At 44.4% G+C, this 8,162-nt stretch overlaps 1 pseudogene; it reads right to left on the bottom strand.

The window, feature by feature from the left end:
- Positions 1-2,607: 2,607 nt before the first annotated feature.
- LOC103746477 lies at positions 2,608-7,919 on the bottom strand (annotated as a pseudogene).
- Between the last annotated feature and the right edge of the window lie 243 nt (positions 7,920-8,162).

The raw sequence follows: 8,162 nt of genomic DNA, 5'->3' as shown, positions 1-8,162 counted from the left end.
TATTTGTCATGCTCTTTAAAACTGTCTTTTATATATTCTGACAGATAGAAGTTTGGCATATTCTGACAGATGGAAGTTTGGCAAAAATGATAAAGGTATTTATTTCATAGGAAAAGGAAAAAATTTACAAGTTCCAATTTCACCTAATTTTAGAGGGGCACCAACAACACCTGAATGAATTTTATTAATAACTAATAGTTATTGGACAGGTCTCTGTAAAGCTTTTGTGGTTGGCCATCATGCTTAGAAACTACAGCAAGTCACTCTGATGTGGTGATAACACACCCTTTGCAGTCCTGCTGCTGAAAGGGAGCTCCTGAAAGGACCAGAAGAAAGGTCATGCCAAGAACTGCCAGTGATAAATTACTGTGTGATTGTGAGCAACTAACTTGGGAGATCAAAAACAGGGTAACCGTTGCAACCAACTCCATCCAATTCCACCTAGTGATTCCTCAGCACTGATGTGCATTAAATGATAGTTAGGATTGAGCTGATGATGTAAGTTCTGTTTCATTTCAGCATTAGTTTTCTGAAAGCTTATGTGAACTAAGAAAAAGATCAATCAGATTAAGGGGTGGATTCTCAATAGCTCTTTATTTGTTCTATCCCAGATTACATTTCAAATTTTGATATGTACTTTGATAAAAAATGTTCTACTAATGGTCATTAAGAATGACACAAATAATAACAATAAGTAGTAAATAAAAACAAATACTACTTAAAGCTTCATGTTTACAGAAGAAATTTCAAAAGGTATTTTAGCAGAGAAGATGATGGGGTGATCAATAAAATGTTTTCAGGCATGATGTTATACATCAGGGTAAAATTATATGGGGAAATGGGATGGAAAAACTTTAGAGGCAAAGCACTCTGTAAAATGCCCAGTTGTCAAAGAGCACATTCATAAATCCTTTAAACAGGCAATGATGGGTATCATAACACTTTGAATTAAGACTCCATTATATTTATTTAAAAGTACATTGATGGTTAAGGGCTGCCTGTTCTTCCATACAGCCCGAGTTGGGGTCTCAGCACCCACAGCTGGTGGCACACAGCAGATGGCTCCTGAGAACCACCACCCAAATTTGACCTCTGGAGCCCACATCTACATGTACATACATGCACTTGAACCTGTGTACCTGCCCCCTACAAGAACATGCACACACACAAATGCACTGAAATACTTGATATTTTTAAAAATATATTGTTATTTTCATTTTATGTGTATGTGTGTATTTCCTGTATGTAGGTAAGTGCACCCATGTCGCACAATGTCAACAGCTTGTAACTCAGCTCCAGGGACCTGATGGCCACCTGGCTTCTGCTGGAACCTGCGTTCACATGTAAAAAACCACACACATACACATAATTTAAAAATAAAATAAAATTTTAAAGAAGTATAATGGATATTGGTCTCAGCAAAGTGCTTGCATTGCAAGCATGAAGACCTGAATTTAATCCCCAGAACCCACTTTTAAAAAGCCAGGCATGGAAGCGGGGGAGGGGGGTGTGGAGAGATGGCTCAGCAGTTAAGAGCACTGGCTGCTCTTGTAGAGGACCCGAGTCTAGTTCCCAGCACCCACATGGTGGCTATCAACTGTCCATAACTCCAGTTCCAGGAAAATTTGGTGTGTCCTTCTGACCTCCATGGGCATTGCATGATACCGGTGCCCTTACATACATGCAAGCAATACACTCATACACATAAAAAATAACAATAAATAAGATATTTTTTAAAAGTCAGGCATGGTGACTTGCCCTTGTTAGCCAAGCACTGGGGAAAGAGGAGTAGGTGGATCCTGGGCTCCTGGTCAGCCAGCCTAGCTGAATGGGTAAGCCTGAAGTCCAAGTGAGAGAATTTGTCTCAAAAAATAAGGCAGATGGCTCCTGAGAACCACCACCCAAATTTGACCTCTGGAGCCCACATCTACATGTACATACATGCACTTGAACCTGTGTACCTGCCCCCTACAAGAACATGCACACACACAAATGCACTGAAATACTTGATATTTTTAAAAATATATTGTTATTTTCATTTTATGTGTATGTGTGTATTTCCTGTATGTAGGTAAGTGCACCCATGTCGCACAATGTCCCCAGAGGACAGAAGAGGCTGTCGGATCCCCTGGAACTGGAGTTAAAGACAGTTGTTAGCTGCCATGTGGGTGCTGGGATTTGAAACTGGGTCTTCTGCAAGAACAGCCAGTGTTCTTAACCACTGAGCCATCTCTCCAGCCCGAAATACTTGCTATTTATAAGAGTGGATAAGAAAGCATGTTGGAAATTACTACCTTGCGCCTGCTTACGCTAATGTGGAAGTGATAGATGGCCTAAGATGGTGTACAGGGTGCTCTAGTTTTCATATTTATTTTAAGGGTCAAGCAAGTTTGAAGCCCACTGACAGGTCCATCTTTTCCCTTCAATGGTAAATGATGCTCGTGCACTGACAAGGAAGTTCTGCATTCGGCAAGGGGACCTTCTCCCAGGTTTCCCGGTACGCTGGTGTGCAAAACAGCCATTTCTTTGCCTCCCTTCCTTCTCTCCATCCCTCCTTCTGTTCCTCCCTTCCTCTTTTCCTTTTAGTCCCTCCATTAAAATTCTTCGTCACTTTACTGAGAATTTACCATAATGCCCAGGAGAGCATTGCTTTTCCTTTTCAACATCTCGCTGTGCAGCTTCCTTTGGCCCCATTCGCCCAATGCCGAAGAGCCGGGCGTTGGCCGAGGCCTTGCGGAGACTGGCAGCGCCTGGCCGTCCTTCTCGTCCTCTGCGATGACACTGGCTTTCTCCTTTCTGTAGACACTCCGGACGGCCATGGAGGTCCTGTTAGCTGAGTGGCCAGTTTGAGTTCTGCAGAGCAGCCTCCTGTCTTGGGGGCAGAAGGCTTCCCGGGGGAAGGGGATGAGCTTAGAGCGGTGCTCCTTCAACAGCTGCAGGTTGGGATTCGGTGGACTTGTTCAGCTTTCTTGGGCCCACAGAGATGCCAGAGGTCTGGGCCACTCTTTTTTATTTCTAACTTTTAAAAAACGTATTGAGAATTTCATACAGGCATATAAGGTGTTTTGATCAAATCTATGCCCACTCCCTCCCCTCCATCTCCTCCCATATCTCCCCATCACTTTTTCCTGAACAACTTCATGTACCCTTTCTTCTTCTTTGATTGATTCATTTATTTTTATGGGGTTTTTGGCTACTCTAACATTCCCCCCTCTGAAGAGGTAACCCTAAATAAAGTCTTTTAGGGATTAAATAAGAGTTCCCAAATACTTTTGACATGTTTGGCCTTTGGAACAAAGTATGTTGCTAAGACAGGGCCACTTTCTTATGGATGCTGGCCACCCTGAGCTCTTCCAGGCTGAAGCCCCTGCCAGCTCGAACATTGGTGTGGTATCTCACCATGGGGCATCTTACTATGGGTTGGATGGGCCTAGCCACAGCACGAGGGGCAATGCAGCGTGCTTTCACCTGCAGGACGTTGACTGCGGATCTATGGAGCCTGCTGGTTGAAGTAAGTATCCACTCACTGAGGCCAGTCCTTGTGGAAGTGGGGTTTCAGGATCATGCGGTTCTGGCTAGGTGCCAGGGCTGCCCCCTGCACAGGAGAATGGCAGAGTGGTAAAGCTAATTTTTTTAAAAAATAGCTTTTATTTTATGCGTATGAGTATTTCTACTTCGTGTAAGTAAATACACCCATGCATGCAATGCCTTTGGAGGTGAAGAGGGCGTTGGATCCCTTGGAACTGGAGTTCCAGTTGTTAGCTGTGTGTGGGAGCTGGTAACTGAACCCAGGTACTCTGCAAGAGCAGTCAGTGCTCTTAACCATGAAACCATCTCTTCAGCCTCTGTTTGAACTGGGTAGTTCAGGCTAATCTGAACTATGTAGCCCAGGCTGGCCTCAAGCCCTTAATACTCCTGCTTTAACCTTCACGGTATTATGATTATAGTTATATACCATCACACCTAGCTTTCAGGATAGCATTTCTTAAAGATGGATTATCACATAATAATGTCAATGAATATAAACAGCACTTAATGTTTTTCTTATATATTAAAATAAATTTAGTAACTACAAATTTGCTTATTCTAATGTAAAATCCTATCGCTGTTCCTTTCTCGTGTTATGTTAGAGCCCCATGTCATCTTTGCACATTATTTTAGTCAAATTCATTAATACAAAGTCTTATACTTTGCTTGACATGCAGAAAATAGATAATAAACGTTGAGGTTAATTAAAACTAAGTCCAATCAGCTCTCTGTGTTTCAACAAGGTATTCCAACCTCAGGACATAAATTTAGCTCTAAAGAGTACAGAAAGCTGGTGCTCCATTTCCTCCCTACACGGCCTAGCTGCTGTCCCCAGTCCAGCCACATTTAGCTGGCCAAGAGAGGCAGCTGTTCATTCTGTGCTAGGATTGGGCGGCCTCAGATGCTTAGCTCTGAATGGGAATTTTCAAGTCTCCTGGGTATAGTTTCTTTTTGTTGCTCTGACAAAATACCCAAAAATCAACTTAGAAAAGGAAGAGTTCATTTTGGCTCACAGTGTGAGGCGTAGTCCATCATGGTGGGGACGTTATGGCAGCGGCAGCTCAGAGCGTCTGGTCACTTTGTACCCACAGACTGCTGCTCAGCCTGCTCTGACCTTTTCATTCTGCCCAGGACTGCAGAGCATGGAGTGGTGCTGCCCACCTTTATGCTAAATCTTCCATCTTGATTAACCTAATCTGGATAATCCCTCACAGACATGGCCAGGGATTTGTTTTTATGGTTATTCCAAATCCCACCAAGTTGACCATCAAATCAAGATTAACTGTCATGTGCATTGCTGAATCCTACAACTTACAAACCTGATCCCTGTGAGCTCATGTCTGAATTCACACTCTAGACATAACATTGGATTGCAAAAGTCATGATTTTTCTGTGCATTATATGTGCAATGCATGTCACAGTGGAAAAAAATCAAAATTCACTTTGCAATTTTTATTAAGTGTAATTGTCAATATAGCCTCAACTGGATGTGAATATTCACAAACTTGTTTTCATTTGAAAAGCATGACCTCAGCTCTAAGAAGAAACAGAAGAAATGGAAACAGTCTCAGTGCCTTCTTTCCAGTTCTGTTTAGCACAGGCTCTGTGAAGTTCTTCACAGAACCCTACTAGAGTCATTCCAGGTAAATATGTTGTCTGCATGCATGTAAATATGCTGTGTTCTCTGAGGTTTCTACCAAGAAATGACATATCCCTGAATTTGCTACTCTATAGAACTTTCTCCATTTCCTTCCTCCAGCTCACACACTTTGGTCCTAAAATTGATCTTCAAAAAGTAGCAAACATGCCCATGGGAAGTGTGTTGCATGACGAGCCAGCTTTCCTAAGATGCACACGGGATTCCACGCAGCCACATCATAGCCTGCCTGCTGCCAGTTCACTCCTTCCATGGACACTCGGCGAGAGCATGCTGGCAAAATAATTTCACCAACTGGAGCGTTCACTGGTGTCTCTTAGCTGCATGCTAGACGTGCTCTTCATTCATCCGGAAACAGAAGGTAGAGAAGGAGGAATCTGAGCAGAGCCTGAGTGATTTCCATAGGTCTGCAGTCAAAACTTGAGTTGTCTCTGCTTGTGGGCTTTTACTGGAAAGAATTTTCTTATAGATGTGGCTCCATCTGCCCTCTGAAGAACCTGTGTATTTGAGTGACACATTTCAGTAGACCTGTGTGTTTAGAAGCCCAGAAAACAGCAGCATTTCTGGTCCAAGGGGGATAAATGGGAACTCAGTGGTTTTGCTTACATGTTTGTATTTATGCCTTTGGATTCATATAGCCAAAGATAGACTTCTCCCTCAACTTGGGAACCTCTTGATGACTTTGTAGCTTTCTCTAATATTTCTCCCCCTCTGAACCACAGTAGTCACACAGGTCTTCAGTAAGAATGGATTTTAAAGCCAGACGTTCAGAACTATTCGTGAGCCAAGCTGCAAAGTGATGGGAGTCCTTGGAAATGCACAGCTGGTCTGTTCAGTGAGGGGAGGTCAGATGTGCTGAGTAGCCCCGGCTGGAGGACACTGTTGAATGACAGTAAGATGTGTCCCTGGGGGTTGTGTCACAGTCACACCTGGACCCATCAGAGGAATCAAACAGGATGTAGACCCTTGACACTTGCTGTCTGAGTGGCATCAAGGCTCCAGGAGCCCTGTAAGCTGCTCGTCCCCTCTGATGAGTTTCTGAGGTGCTTGAAACTCCTCAGGAGAAAGACGTTCTATGGGCATCGATCAGCGCATCAGTGAAGAGGAGCTTGTGGCTGCTGAGGTCAGATAGTTAATAGTCTGCTCTGCTGAGAGGGGACGGATAATAAATTAGAGAGCACTTCATGTTGACATCACTGAAGATAGCATGGGATTCGGGGGGTCAGGGGGTGAGGGCAAAGCCAAGTCACTGTTAACAAACCCCTCAGTTCTTAAACTCTGCGCACAGCCTGCGGCTTCCCCTGCTCAGGTCTTGGCTGAACCTGGCTCCAGGCCCAACACAAGACTGTCCCTCCACTCCCATCCATTTGAGAGATTACTTCCCATCTCATGTACACCACAGGTAGGATGCTGATGTGGGGAGGGGGTGATGGTGTTCCCAGACCCCTGATGTGGCGTTTCTCAGGTGAGACAGCAGGTGAGGCTAAGACCTCTAGTGCTGTGCGGTGTGCTCATAACCCTGTTGCTTAGGGAGCCCTGATATCTTTCTGGTTCATTCGAGTCTCTAGCCTCCATCTTTAGCTCACTGTAGCCCCTCTGGTAACTATCAGAGTTTCAACACCCTTGAGGTCTAACTCTGACTGGACCCTCACAATTTTCCTGCACTTTGCAGACCGTTCTGTTTCAACCTCCTCTGTTGAAGCCTGTGAGTTCTCTTGGGCTCTTTTCTGTCAATCACCACCAAATTATTTCTCATGATTCTTCAATTTGTCCTTACAGCTGTATCCTAATCCAGACTCTTACTTAGCTGTATTTGTCCTTCCTGGTATTGTGAGCCAGTTCCTTTTCTGACTGTCCTCCAGTGTGAGGATATTTTGCTCAAACATAGCCATGTCCATTCCTTATTTAAATACTTTAATTGCATTTTCTACCAATTTTCTACAAGATGCTTTTCAAGATCTTCACCATGACATGGCTCTCCAACTCCCTGTAAACTGCTTCCTGTTCATGCTCCAGCATAATCTCTCCTATCCACCACTGTCTGCCTTGGACTTTAGGGGCAGCAATAGTGAGTCTTGTAGCTACCCGTACGAACCATTCTACTGTTTCTATGTGTTCTGTATATCTTGGTTGGCAACTTGACATACTTGGGAAGAGAGACCCTCAATTAAAGAATTTCCTCCATCAGACTGGCCTGTGGGCATGTCTGTGAGGCATCTTGTTGATTGCTAATTGATATGGGAGGCCCAGCCCACTGTGAGTGGCACCATCCCTAGGCAGGTGGGTCTGGGCCATTAAGTAAGGTAGCCTTTCTTAACTTGAGCCTGGGAGCAAGCCAGAAAGCAGCATCCCTCCATGGTTTCTGCCTCATGTTCCTGCCCTGCTGGCATTCATGGCCTGCTTGAGTCCCTGCTGTGAGTTCCCTGAACAACTGACTGTAATCTGTAAGGTGAAATAAACCCTTTCCACCCCAAGTCATTTTTGGTCATGGTGTTTCTCACAGCAACAGAAAGCAAACTAAAACACCTGGACTTCCCTTCTTCCTGTTCCTGAATGTCGACTTACCCTCTGTGCCCTCCACTGTGGAGGAGGTCTCCTCACACTCCCCAAGTGCAGTGCAACTTCTCTGGGTCCCACCCAGGCACCTCTTATCGCTGCATCTGATGCTTGCTGTATACTTCATTGCAGTGCCTCCTTGATTCTCCTCCTCTCCGTGTGGACCAAGACCATCCATGAGAGCCTTTCAGTCTTGGTGGATGTCTTACCTAACCTCCCATTTTCATGCTTAGCACAAGGTGACTCTGTGGGCCGTGATGATGAATATAGTGGTACTACAGGAGCCTCCTAAATGGAACCTGGGACATTTATACAGCTCTCACTTAATTCCCACTACTTATCTAAAGGGCAGTTAAACGTTATACTCATTTTGCATGACAAGAAACTCAAATTCAGAGAGCCGGGGACCTGGACCAAGGTC

This window comes from Nannospalax galili, unplaced genomic scaffold, assembly GCF_000622305.1.
Source record: "Nannospalax galili isolate Female #2095 unplaced genomic scaffold, S.galili_v1.0 scaffold1124, whole genome shotgun sequence".
Classification (NCBI taxonomy): domain Eukaryota; kingdom Metazoa; phylum Chordata; class Mammalia; order Rodentia; family Spalacidae; genus Nannospalax; species Nannospalax galili.
Note: the sequence above shows the minus strand (reverse complement) of the source record. Positions and strands in the feature narration are given on the sequence as shown.